Source organism: Sinocyclocheilus rhinocerous, unplaced genomic scaffold (genome assembly GCF_001515625.1).
Source record: "Sinocyclocheilus rhinocerous isolate Xijiao unplaced genomic scaffold, SAMN03320098_v1.1 scaffold721, whole genome shotgun sequence".
Classification (NCBI taxonomy): Eukaryota; Metazoa; Chordata; class Actinopteri; order Cypriniformes; family Cyprinidae; genus Sinocyclocheilus; species Sinocyclocheilus rhinocerous.
In genome coordinates this window covers 794,489-808,319 of record NW_015656165.1, presented here as the reverse complement: position 1 = coordinate 808,319, position 13,831 = coordinate 794,489, and the positions used below count along the sequence as shown (strand labels likewise).

General features: G+C 35.9%; 1 protein-coding gene across 3 annotated transcripts in view; it reads left to right on the top strand.

Moving 5' to 3' along the window:
- The first annotated feature begins 3,703 nt into the window (after window positions 1-3,703).
- Window positions 3,704-13,831, top strand: part of LOC107719733 (ras-associated and pleckstrin homology domains-containing protein 1-like) — a 99,057-nt gene continuing 88,929 nt past the window's right edge. For all 3 annotated transcript variants that reach the window (XM_016527224.1, XM_016527223.1, XM_016527222.1), the window contains exon 1: window positions 3,704-3,927. The gene's annotated coding sequence lies outside the window, so the exon portion shown is untranslated. The remainder of the gene's footprint in view (window positions 3,928-13,831) is intronic.

Here is a 13,831-nt window from a genome sequence, read left to right as displayed (position 1 = left end):
TACTACAATCACAATAAAAGGGCAGCTGTTTCTTCAACAAGACCACAAAATGAGGAAATTTCATAAACATCTAAATATTTACAGAGATATCAATTAAACCTGCCGCTCGTATCTTTTAAGTTGTTGCGCTTGTAACGTCGTAGATCACATGATAACGTCAACATGGCGGATGAAGTCCAGATCTCATTCATACTTAACGAGATTTGGTCTGGTCTCTATCTCAATATTAGTAAGTGTGAACTTATGGCTGTTAAAGACTGTGATTTAATAGATATTTGTAACATTCCTGTAAAAGATAGTGTTACATACTTAGGAATCATTATTGGTAAAGACCAGCTGAAAAGATGTCCTCTCAATTTTAACCCCATAATTGATAAAACTAAAAGAAAATTCAACTTATGGCTTCAAAGAGATCTCTCCCTAAAGGGAAGAGTTCTCCTTATGAAGGCTGAAGGTATAGCCCGACTGACATATGCCTCCTTATCTTTGTATCTTGATAACCATAAGTGTGAACTAATGGCTGTTAAAGACTGTGATTTAATAGATATTTGTAACATTCCTGTAAAAGATAGTGTTACATACTTAGGAATCATTATTGGTAAAGACCAGCTGAAAAGATGTCCTCTCAATTTTAACCCCATAATTGATAAAACTAAAAGAAAATTCAACTTCTGGCTTCAAAGAGATCTCTCCCTAAAGGGAAGAGTTCTCCTTACGAAGGCTGAAGGTATAGCCCGACTGACATATGCCTCTTTATCTTTGTATCTTGATAACCATACTAGTAAAAATATTGATAAGATGCTATTTGATTTCCTATGGAGAAATCGAACACACTATGTTAAAAAGACTGTGATTATGAATACATATGAGCACGGTGGCCTTCATTTCTTAGATTTCACCACTATGAACCACACCTTTAAGATTAATTGGATTAAGGATCACTTAAAAAACCCCACTCCTGTCTGGAATTTTATCCCTCATTATGTTTTTTTCAAATATTGGTGGTCTTAGTTTTGTTTGATGTGTAATTATAATATAGATAAAATTCCAGCTAACTTATCTGCCTTCCACAAACAAGTGCTCCTATCTTGGTCATTAATATATAAGCATAAGTTTTCTCCGCAACGCTATTTCATCTGGAATAATAGAAACATTCTTTATTGTTATTGGTTCAATCCCTTCAGGTACTCGCATGCTATTTAAAGGTATTGATATAGGCCATTCTCCCAATTCAGTGTCTTTTGATGTTAGTAAATCTTATATTGGTAAGCCAGCAGCTCTGGCTCAACTGACTACGGAAGTATCAGCTCAGGCAAATCAACTCGCTGCTCATCAACACCAGCTGGCTCGACTGACAACACTATCTAAGGAGCTTGTTAACGCGCTGCGGAGTATGCACCTTTCGTCTCCGGAATCAGCGCTTAATCAGCCGAGCATGGACACGTCATTCTCTTCCACTCCCTAGATTAATCCTCGCCTGGCTCTTCCAGACAAATTCGACTTAAGCCCCACCCGACCCTTTTGCACATCTCTGACTACGATTTGGCTTCTCTCCTCTGTTGTGTTTGCTGGTGTCTGACCTTGCCTGTTTGATTACGATTTCAATAAAGCTGCAGATGGATCCTCACTCTGTTGACGTCTCATTACAATTGACAGTATCAGAGACTCTGTGAATAAGAAAGCTGTAAGAACTTTGAAAGTTTGTGAACTTTACAATATATTTATTTTATTTTATATATATGTACAAGTGTATGTATGTATGTATATCTTCTATTTTTGTTTTGAAGTTTTATACTTTCCTCCCCCTGGCAACTGTTTTTTGTTTGTTGTAATTTGTCCTTCTATCTTTTTATTTTCTTATTTTAATGTTGTTTTCTTGATAACATATTGTGTGTTATTGTTCCTTTAATAAAAAAATAAAATAATAAAAAAATAAAAGAGTACCTACTTTTTTAGCGCTCGTTAAGTAAGTGCTTATTGAAATTAAGTACCTACTCATTGAGTAAGCAGTTTCGGACGCAGCCAAAATGTTCACTTGCTGCCTAATATATCCCACCCACTAACAGGTGCTGTGATGAAGTGATAATCAGTGTTATTCACTTCACCTGTCAGTGGTCATAATGTTATGCCTGATCGGTGTGTGTACATAATGTTGTGTGCATAAAATAGTGTGTGTACAACTAAAAAAACTTGTTTTACTCCAAACCCTAACCAAATCATAATAATAAATTATTTAAAAAGTAAATAAATAATAATAAAGTAACAAAAAAACAAATAAAAAAATTATATTTAATTTAAAATTGTATAAATAATATAATTAATGTTAATTAATTATATTCATATATTACTTTGTTTATATAATTAATTAGGAAAAACCATTTAATGATAATTTTAAAATAATTGTTATTACTTTTGTTATTATTACTTTTGTTTATTTTACATTTTTACTTGTTGTTATATTATCATTTTATTCTTATTAATTTATTATTAACTTGTTAAAAGCTTAGTGTTTGCTTTAACACCATAAAGCCTATAGTATCATATTTGATGCATTCATTTCTAAATGATCAACATGATTCAAAACATTGCTGAAAAACCTGTTGCACACAATCTACTACAGGCCTTCTGTCAACTGATTGATAGTTCATACTTTCTTAGCACGTAAAAGCCTTTTATTTTAACTGTAAAACTAAATCTATTAAAAATTATCATCAGGTTTTGAGAAATGTTTATTTGTTCATCTTTCAATCATCATTGTATTATACTAATTTGAAACGAGAGAGCTTAACTTTGCATTTAAATGTCATCTTGCTAAGACATTATTGGGAGATATAGAGTGACAACTGATTTTTATAAGTCTGTTATACTGTTATAAAGATCTCATTGATTTACAATTTCATAATATAAATATCAGCATCTGCACCAAATTGTATATTTTTTTGCTCAGTTTGGGCCTCGGTATAAAACTGAGGTGTTTTTTCTTCCTCGAGTCTGAGCTCTATATTCTCAATATATCAAACTATATGAGCCATAAAGGCCTGATGTATCACTATGATACTCAACATATCACATATGCGAACTTTATTCATTCATCCATTCATGCATTCATTCGATTTTGCCTAAATGTTCGATAAACTGTTCCGTTTAAAAAAAAACTATTTTATATTTCGGGCTTTTAGACGGTTAAAGTGCCAAAGAATACACCTTTTATAATAAACAAAGCACGACAGTTGCATTTATGGTTTTGTCCGCTGGGGGGAGAACGTAACTACACTTTCTCAAAATGTGTTGCTTCGTTCTCGAAAACAAACAACTACCTTTCACTTTGGAGTTCGCACGGTTTATGAAACCAATCTTTTCTACACTAATGTGACTAAGAAAAAAATATATACAATTATTAATTGAAATTAACTCAAATATATTTAACACTTTACACAGTTACTAAACTTTCACAGTAGAAATCGGGACTGCGTCTATAATCCAAAACGGGTCTAAAAACAGATGGGACTTTATTATTCTAACTGCCTATAGTTGAGTGCCATAACACAAGATGCACATGTGCTGCCTGTTGTCCTTGCACTAGTAGCGGCCTGCTGCTGTTCTCGTGTGGAGAAAGGAGGAGATCCACGCGCCTCCTTCTGATCGGCTGATTGGTCGAGCGCTGAATCTGGGCAGGGCAGGAAACGGGACGCGAGGAACGCGCAGCAACCTCCGTTCTCCGGGAGAGAGAATGGGAGAGGAACCCGAAATGTGTCAATAGAAGACTGGTAGAATTATATCGGGCAAATGAATAATTTGCCTTTTTGGTATACATACCGCAGTGTTCAGCACCAGGGACGTGGGATATTTACCTTTAACATTCTTATAAATAATTATCGGCTGTTTTCATTACATAAAAGAATTGAAGAGCTCTTCGCCGCTGGGTAGGTAAGTGGCTACTATTATCTCATCTTTCTGTCTGATACTCATACATAGGCTTTAACTTGTGCGGCGTTCTGTTGTAAAAGTGGGTTTACATTAGGAAAGGCCTGGAAGATCCCATTCTAAACAAACTAGCTTAGTTATACTGTCTGCTGTTATTGTTTGTTCTTATAGAAAATTGCCTGGACAAAAAGACATGGAGCGTGTTAAAGAAAGGGGGCGAATTCATCTTAGTCATTTGACAATGGGACAGTTCCCACGTGCACAAAAGCTCCGCATAATCAGTCAATTAATTTTGCTGACCAGGTGGGAGTTAGTTTGTAGAACTGTAATAAGCTCGTGTAATTATCCACATTTGGCTTCATTGCCAGTTGAGTTAAAGAAAGCAGGGTTGTTCTGGGTGTGTGTAGCCTATATGTACTGTGGCTAACGTATGGTTTAGTGATCAATGTGACATTTTGAGCATTTGATCATTTCAGTATGTTACATTTATTCACCAAAAACACTTTACCAGAGAATAAAAAGGCCGTCACGTGTTTTCATTCAACGCTGCATGTCGGCTTGATCCGGGGTGTGTACATAACGCCCATAAATTTCATGCCCCCTTCACCCCACGTTGGTGTAGGGAGTTGTTTTATTTTCGCGCATTGTAATTATGCTTCCATCCCTGCGCTTTAAAATGAATATTACTTGAGACAATGTTGTCATCTTGCTGGTCTCCACCCTATCGAGCCCGTAGTCTAGCATGTAGTTCTGGATCTCCATTCGATAATCATATAGGTTTAAAAAAATGAATGAACGCAGTTTATTGAGGTATTGATATGGGAAATGCAGGCTATGTAAAGATTTTCTGCATGTTTAACCGTCTTTTATTTGCATGTCGCGTGCGCTGTAGGCCATCGTGTCCAGACTGTGTTCATTGTCCTGATACAGTCACACAAGTCATAAATGTTTTTGTCACATGTCCTTTTTCAAGTATTTTCAATGTCGTTTTTAATGTAATTCTTCATCCATATCCATGAATGGTCATTTAATCGTGACTATGCTGCGCCCATGTTCCTGTTAAAGTGGGAGTAAATATAATTGTTTATCCTCAGAAGAATAATCTTGTTACTCCTGACACACAGGGTATGTTAAACAGGGATTGTCCCTTACAAGCCTGGTTCATGAGAACAGGGAAATGACATCAAGCCCTGTTGTTTATTGGGGAGATACAAGTGCTACTTTTAACTAGGGCTGGGCGATTTAACAAAAAATTAAAATCTCGATTTTTTCCATAATGTTTGACCGATTCTCGATTTTTTAAGATTTTTAACTAGTCAACTTGAAAATGTAACTACAACATGATTCAAGTTACTTTTTCTTTATTAATCCTTTAGTTAAAGAAAATTCAATTCCAAGTGCAGCACACATGAAGTTGTCAACATGATGTAAATGTTAAACAAATCCCTTGTTAAATATCTTTGCAGAAAAGATGCATAAACTACAAGTACATATTGTACAAACTTGTCTTATACATATTATGTGTTCAGAAATAATACGAGGAAAATGCTTTTAACATTTTTCAAAAGTCAGGGTAATTCAAATTCAAAATGACTGAAGGTATAACACCAATAGACTTTTAATAACTATAAATGTTCTGTAAAAACAACAGCAGCTTTCAGCCTGTCACCATGATGCAAACATGAAATATCAGACATACAGTAGTAGTTCTTTACAGGTTTTTTATTCGATCGCGCTGCTTTTCCATTGTTTTTTCTGTGTAGACATGGGTGTGTTTGACTGTTGCGCTCGCGTCTCTTGCAGTGTCTCATGCATGAAACGCCATTCTAAAAACACTGCGCTCAAGTTAAAATAAGTTTACTCCCATCTTCTTGCATGTTTTACCTATTCCACTGCCTACGTCGCATCTTTGTCAAAACAAAAGCGCGGTGTGAATGACGCCTAGCGCTAAATTTATGGTCATTCACAGATCGCGTCACACGTGAGCGGTTAATCACGTGCGCCGACATGTGGTTGGATCATTCGTTTCTCTTTACTGTTATCACCGGCATATTATCGAAGTGTCTAATTCTAACATTTGCTAATATTTCTATTCAAAATCGCGATTCCTCGATTTCTAAAAAATAAAATAGTGGCAAAACAATAAATTCGAATTAATCGATAAAATCGGGAAAATCGCCCAGTCCTACTTTTAACGTGTTTATTGTTCATGGACACACCTCAGTTTTAGTTTTAAATTATTTATGAGCTTTTAACCTCATTACAGAACATGTCTAATCAGGATGTAAAACTGTATTTTTACATCGATCATTTCTGCACAAATATGTAACAAATAATTTGAACCAGACTTTTTGTACATAACTGTCTCAAAAAACAGTGTAGGCTGTAACTGCATTGGTGAGTAAAGCAAATCTAATTTGTTGATTTCCCTGTAGGACTAAATGACTGACTGCAGCTTAAGTAAATTTGACAAGATCAACTGAGGGGTGTCAATGCTTTTCAAGTGCTTCTGCCAAATAAAAGGCCATGTAGTGAGAGACTGAATCATAGGAAGTTTCTTAGTAAATTCTTAGGTCACTTTTTCCTCTTTCTTTTTAAGTCTGTGCTTTCAGTCTGCTCTTGTTGTTCACTGTCAGAGCGTGTTGTCTGCATCCTTGATAGCTAATGGGCAGACAGGTGGGATGTAGTCTGTAAATTGCTGACCTTAAGAAAATAAGTACTTGGTCCATGTTTTCCCCATTTTTCTCAGTTCCTTGTGCGCTGCCAAGCAGAGAAGGGAATGCATGGTCTTCTAGGCATGAGTGTGGACAAAGCAGTTTAGATGAGAAAAACAGCTGTCGCTAATGCATCTCAGCGACACACATATCTAAGTCATCTGTATGGTGATCTGTTTAACTTAACATGCTTTTACAGTTAATGGCAAATTTGCAGGAGATAATCCAGCTTTACATGGGGCCGTTTTATACAGTACAACAACTCCATCCTCTAGTGGATACATTTCTTAAAATAAAGTTTTGTTATTTTATCGTTTTTAGGTTTTTATTTGATTTAATCTCTTTAAAAAATCGAAAATGGAGACTTTAAGTTGGTCCCGAAAACAGTGCTTTTTTTGTTCAAGAGCTGGGGCCACACAAAAGATGTTAGTTGGTGTTATTTTACCAAAGCTCCCCCTCAGAAAAGGGGGCAGACCTTCAAAGAGAACTGTAACCCTCCGTGAAACAGTCACCAGGGAAAGTGAAACCAGATAGGTCTTCAGCAGCTACAAGGACCCGCAATGGAGCACCTGGAGGCCAGCGAATTACCTGCTGGTATAAATGCTTGGCACCAATCATCAGGTGTGCTTGGTCCTTCGCTTTCAGGCCTTCCAGAGCCAAACTCTTCACACTACGCTGTCTCTGATTTCCCTGAAGTAATTTGCCCAGCGTTAACTCCCGAACAGAACTGATTAAGAAACTTTTGAGACTGATTTAGCCAGGATTGCACAGATTTTAATAAATAAAAGCATATTATTTTCTTTTGCATATTTTAGAATTCTGTGGCTTTGGACATTGGGGAGATAGTGTTTTAAAAGAAACTGTGAGTTGTGTGTGTCTGTTATTTTTAAACTAATTTACCATACATAAACTGCATTTACTATCCACTTATAAAATGAATTGCTTCAGGAGAACAATAGGCTTAACAGTGTAATTGTGAAGAAATGTATGTACAGCACAGATTAGGCTACACATTAGATTCATCCTCATTAAAGGGATAGCCCAAAAATGAAAATTATGTCACCATTTATTCACTCTCATGTACAGTGGGTATAGAAAAGAATCACACCCCTTTAAAATAATTACATTTTGTTGCAGCCTGAAATGAAGACGGACCCAGTTTTGTTTTATCCAGCTGTATTTACTCTGTGCAACTTATAACATATAAGTGAAAGATATAATACCAAGTTAGTAGAGACATATCCCAACTGACTAAAGGCTGTAATTAAAGCAAAAGGTGGTTCAACAAAATACTGACACGAGTGGGTGATCCTTTTTCCAACTCAATGATTGTTTTTTATTTTATAATTTTTTTTTTTCTGACATGTTGGTGTTATATCTTTCACTTGGATGTTATAAGTTGTAAAATACAGCTGGATAAAACAAAAACTATGTCCGTCATCATTTCAGGCTGCAAAGCAACAAAATGTGATTATTTTAAGGGGGGGGGGCATTCTTTTCTATGCACTGTAAATCCAAACCTATATGACTTACTTTCTTCTGTGGAACATTTTTTATTTTATTTTTTTTTAGAAATGTCTGTGTTTTTTGTCCATACAATGTAGTAAGTCAACGCTCACCAATACTGTCTGTTTAGTTACCAACATTTTTCAAAATATATTCTTTTATGTTTCACAGAAGAAAGAAAGGCATACAAGTTTGGAACGACATAAGAATGAGTAAATGATGACAGAATTTTCATTTTTGGGTGAACTATTCCTTTAATAGATTTGGTGTAACATTACAAATCATGAGATCAGTCCTAAATACACAGTTTAAATAAATGACCGAGGCTGAAACAAAAGTGTGTGAAAAGGCACAATGGTGTGTGAAGCTGCTTTGAAAGAAGGTATATTGTAAACAGTGCCATGCAAATAAAAATGACTTGACAAGTGCATTTACATGCATTTTAAAGTCAAGTAGATTTTGAGTCAAACTCAAACAATAACAGACCTACAGTACATACTGCGATTGTTCTTTGCTTTGTCCAGCATGTATACATGTTAATCAGACTACAGTTATCCCCATGTACACTTAGACTAAAAGACAGAAGTAACAACGGTATATTGTATTTAATCCTTCAAATATTCAATGATGCAGTGTCATGTATATTTAGACAGAGAGATGAAGACTGTAGTTTGACTATGCAAAACCACATTAAAACTGTGCATGTAATCACACTTACTCATTGAAACACTCCTAGAATTTAAATCTTTGTGATGATTCAAACATTAATGTGGTGTAGCCACACACTGACTGTCATTCTGGACCAAATATTGACAAAGGTACTGATGCTTTGTCTTGTTTCAGCTAATTCACTGCTGATTCACTTTCAACTTGGAGTTCATTGTGACTTTGCAGAAGCTTATATTTGTATATTCTTATTATATTTGTATTTTGTTCCATAAAATAAGCTTCTCAAGACTGGAGAAAAAAAAAAATTTAACTTGCAACTAAACTTGCCAGTCTGGCAAGAACAAATGAAGTGGCTCATTGCCCAAATTCTAAACTTTCTTCTTCCGTTCCATGTGCGTCCCAGTGATGTTTGACCCCTTGTGACATTAGTGATCTCACCATGACGACAGCTCTACTTCATCCAGCTGGAAAAGATATCACTGAGTGTTCTTCCCTTCCCTCAGAACAGGGTTTTCCCATTCAGTTCATTTGCATTAGTGAAAGAGAGGAAAGACCAGAAGAAATATACTGAATTAAAACGAGAAGAGTTAATGAAATTAATTAAACCATTAAATACATTAATAGAGCATAAGAAATGTGAAAGAAGAATGCAGCAAATTCAGCATCGGGACGATCTAATTTATGAAGAAGGATTAAACTGACCTGAAATCAGCTGTAAGGTCATGACTCTGCTCTGAGAGTGAGTGAATGAGAGGATCGAGATATATCCGGTCACCACTGTGTGAAATGTCAGCCCTCATGGAGCTATTTATTTGTTGCTTTATCGTTTATGTTTGCAATATTGTTATATATAGTGGAGCATGAGAAGGGGGTGAAGCGTGATCTTGCAGCCGTGTGCATAAACACTCCACGGTCATTCAGAATGTTTGAGCTCGCAGAACATGTGTGCGCTGATAGTTGAAGGTCCTTTTATTGTTTGCTGACTTTTCTGGCTAGGCTTGTGTGTCCCTGTAATGGAGGTAGAAGTGTCGCCAGGCCTCTAATCTTGTTGGTTTCTTGGTTTTCCTCAGATAAAATAGTTTTCCCCAGATAAAGACTAGATTTAGTCTAGACTTAAGCTAATTACACCTATTGTCCAAACCTAAGTATATTGCCATTTGTGGTTTCCATTGATTTGCTATTGATGTTTAAGAAGGATTAAACTGACCTGAAATCAGCTGTAAGGTCATGACTCTGCTCTGAGAGTGAGTGAATGAGAGGATCGAGATATATCCGGTCACCACTGTGTGAAATGTCAGCCCTCATGGAGCTATTTATTTGTTGCTTTATTGTTTATGTTTGCAATATTGTTGCTTATTCCTCCACTGCAAATTCCAGTATGTTTGCAATGCATCATATCCTTTTGGAAATACAGTTGCCATCTGAAAGCAGTGAATTTGTATGTTGGAAAATTTCGATTAAAAGAAACTAAATCTTTATAATGAATATATGCAGTTATAGTAGCATTATCTGGTTGTACAGGGTGATGATTTACTGGTACTTGATGTTTGCAAATGAGACATTTTGTGCTGTTTTTAGTGCCCTGGCACAAATGGCATATGACTTTACATTTAGAAGAAGTTATTTAATACAGTGAAACACTCAGTAACTTTAACAGTTGATTTTTATTTGTTAGCTATAAATGTAAGCTTGTTTTGCAAATGTTTATTTCAGCAAAATAAGAACATGCAGTTTTTATAACTTCAATATTAATATCTTCACACATCTTCAGATGGAAGTTTCTAGGACAGTCTATTTTTTCCTTAGTCTTAGTGATACTATGTGGGACTGACTGTAAGAAACCTGAGTGTGTAACAGATAAAGACTAGATTTAGTCTAGACTTAAGCTAATTACACCTATAGTCCAAACCTAAGTATATTGCCATTTGTGGTTTCCATTGATTTGCTATTGATGTTTGGGGTAGGACTAAACATAGCATGTGTTTAGAAAACAGGCTCTATCCGAGAGGTTCAGATTTGAGTATGGATGACAGGGTGTGAATTTTTGGGAGGGTCTGACCTTGTTATAAAGGCTTTAACTCCCTCAAAGGATGTAAAAACAAACGGTTAGTGAGAGCCTTACAAAGTACATTAAACAGGATTAAATACAAAAAAAAAAAAAAAACTTTTACTGGACTGCATAGTATTGTAAATAAACTGGACAATATTTTTCTTGGAGATTTAACTGACATATTAAAAAAAAAAAAAACATTAAGTATTTTGTATTAACCTTATTAAATGTCTTATGTAGTTTTTGTTGTTGTTGATTGTATTTTATTAACTTTGTACTTTCCATTTAAGATACTGTATTTAAGTTAAGTACTGCTGCTGACATGGTGTTAAACAAATAATAAAGGTATATATTACAAAAGGAATGTTTATGAATGGGAGAATTCGTAACGCTCAATATGTCAGCTGTTGGCCCAGAAATCCTGCTTTGCTGTTAAAAAATTCTGTGATTTGTAGTTCACCCAAAAATGAACATTTTTGTCATCATTTACTCACCCCAATGCTATTCCAAACCCATTTCCGGTTATCTTTGGTGCACAAGGTTGAACCAATGAGCTCTGTTCTTTTGATCATAATCATGTCTCAACTGCTGATTCATGTACTTTAACAGTGTATTTTTGTACTTTTGAAGCATGATAATAGTGGTTGCATGGATTTTAATGGATGGAAAAAAATTATGAGAAAACATAAAAATGATCTTAATTTGTTTGCTGAAGATGAATGAAAATCTTATGGGGTTTGAAATGACATGAGTTTGAGTAATCAACATCATTTTTCATTTTGGGGTTAACTATTCCTTTAAGATGCAATTATGATACCTTTTTTGTAAGATTTTATCCCTCAGTTAAAATGTGTTATTAAAATGTGTTTTGATGAACAGTTATATGGATTTCAATCTTTTCCTTTAAAGTGCTTAGTAAGAGTTCTCTCTGTAGCTACCATTCATTACAATTGTTCAGCAGGATCAGCACTGGCAAGCTAGTCAAGTTCACAATGACTCACACGTGTTATGAGTCAAGGTTTGGGTTTGTCATAGGCTTTTTTTTTTTTGTACACAAGCAAGTTTATGTCCCTTACATGGGTTCTGTTGAAGGTAAGTGTGCAGTGCAGTCTCTCACACACACATACACACATCCTTGGTAGATTCCAAACCACTAGTAGTCACCCTCCTGTTAATCTTATGGCCACTATGGCTGTTTTATTATGCGGCTGCTCCAAATTACACTCCCATGTGCCAGACAGGAAACTTGCAGCCTGTTTCCAGGTCAGCCTCACTGTTTGGCTCTCAGTGGCTCTTTGTGGCCGCTGTGGCCCACACACAGATTCAGGGTCAGCCAACTTCGACAGGTGCCAGTTTCGGGAGGAGGGCTTACAATGGGAGAACATGTTCTCATTGCAATGTGCAGAAATTGTGAAAAAACTACTAAACAGTTTTAAAGGAATAGTTCACCCAAAAATGAAAAATCTGACATCAATTACTCACCCTCATGTCATTCCAAATCCATAAGATTTTTTTCAAATTCAGAACAAATGTGTTTCTGGACACAGAATCTCCACCATGCTTTCTTGATGTGCTGGGATTCCAATAAGGTTCAAGTACAGTTAAGCTTATTTACCATATTTGATGTGCTCTATGTATGTGCACTGATCAATGTTTATACAGTGCCTTGCGAAAGTATTCATCCATTCACTTTTTTCACGTTTTGTTATGTTGCTGCCTTATGTTAAACTGCTTTAAATTACTTTTTTTTCCACACCAATCTACACTCCATACACCATATTGAAAAAAAAGCTAAAACAGAATTGTCACAACTTTGTAAATTTATTAAAAATAAAAAAACTGAAATAAGTACATTGCATAACTAAATATTTAGCTGAAGCACCTTTATGCCCACGATAACAATACCGTGCATATTCATTACCGTGATATATCGCATTACCGAATACTGGCACAAGTCTACTGTGTGGTTGAAGATACTGTGAAGCTGTTTCATTCATGACAGATGACAGCTGCTCTCTTTAGGTCAGTGGCAGCGCGAATGCAGATTTAAATGCTCAAATCACACTGGTGTGATCGTACTCTGCACGGACAAATGATGATCACAACATTGATCTCACACGTCAAAGGATGAGGAATGAAACAGACGAATCATTGTAATTTAGGAATAGAATCATTTTTTCACGTTTTGTTATGTTGCTGCCTTATGTTAAACTGCTTTAAATTACTTTTTTTTCCACACCAATCTACACTCCATACACCATATTGAAAAAAAAGCTAAAACAGAATTGTCACAACTTTGTAAATTTATTAAAAATAAAAAAACTGAAATAAGTACATTGCATAACTAAATATTTAGCTGAAGCACCTTTACAGTCACAAGTCTTTTTTGTTTGACGCGACAAGCTTTGCTCATCAGCGTTTGGCAATTATCTGCTATTCTTCTCCTCACCTCTTCACCTCTCAAGCTCTGTTAGGTTGGATGGGGACAGACTCACATTTTCAGGTTTCTCCAGAAATAATTCATTGGGTTCAAGCTCAGGCTGTGGCTGGGCCACTCAAGGACATTCACAGAGTTGTCTATAAGCCACTCTTGCTGTGTGCTTAGGGTCATTGTCCTGTTGGAAGGTGAGCCTTCTGCCTTATCTGAGGTTCTGAATGCTCTGGACTGGGTTTCCATTAAGGCTATCTCAATATTTTGGTGCATTGAGCTTTCCTTCTACTCTGATGAGCCAGAACAGCTCCACAGCATGAGGCTGCTACCAGCACACTTTACTTTTGGGATGGTACTCTGCAGGTGATGAGCAGTGCCTGTTTTTTTTTCAAACATGATGCTTAGAGTTTAGGTTAATCAGACCAGAGAATCTTGTTTCTTAGAGTCTGAGGGTCCTTTAGGTGCTTTTTTTTGCTAATTCCAAGTGTGTTTTCATGTGTCTTCACCGAGGAGAGGATTGAGTTTGGCCACACCACC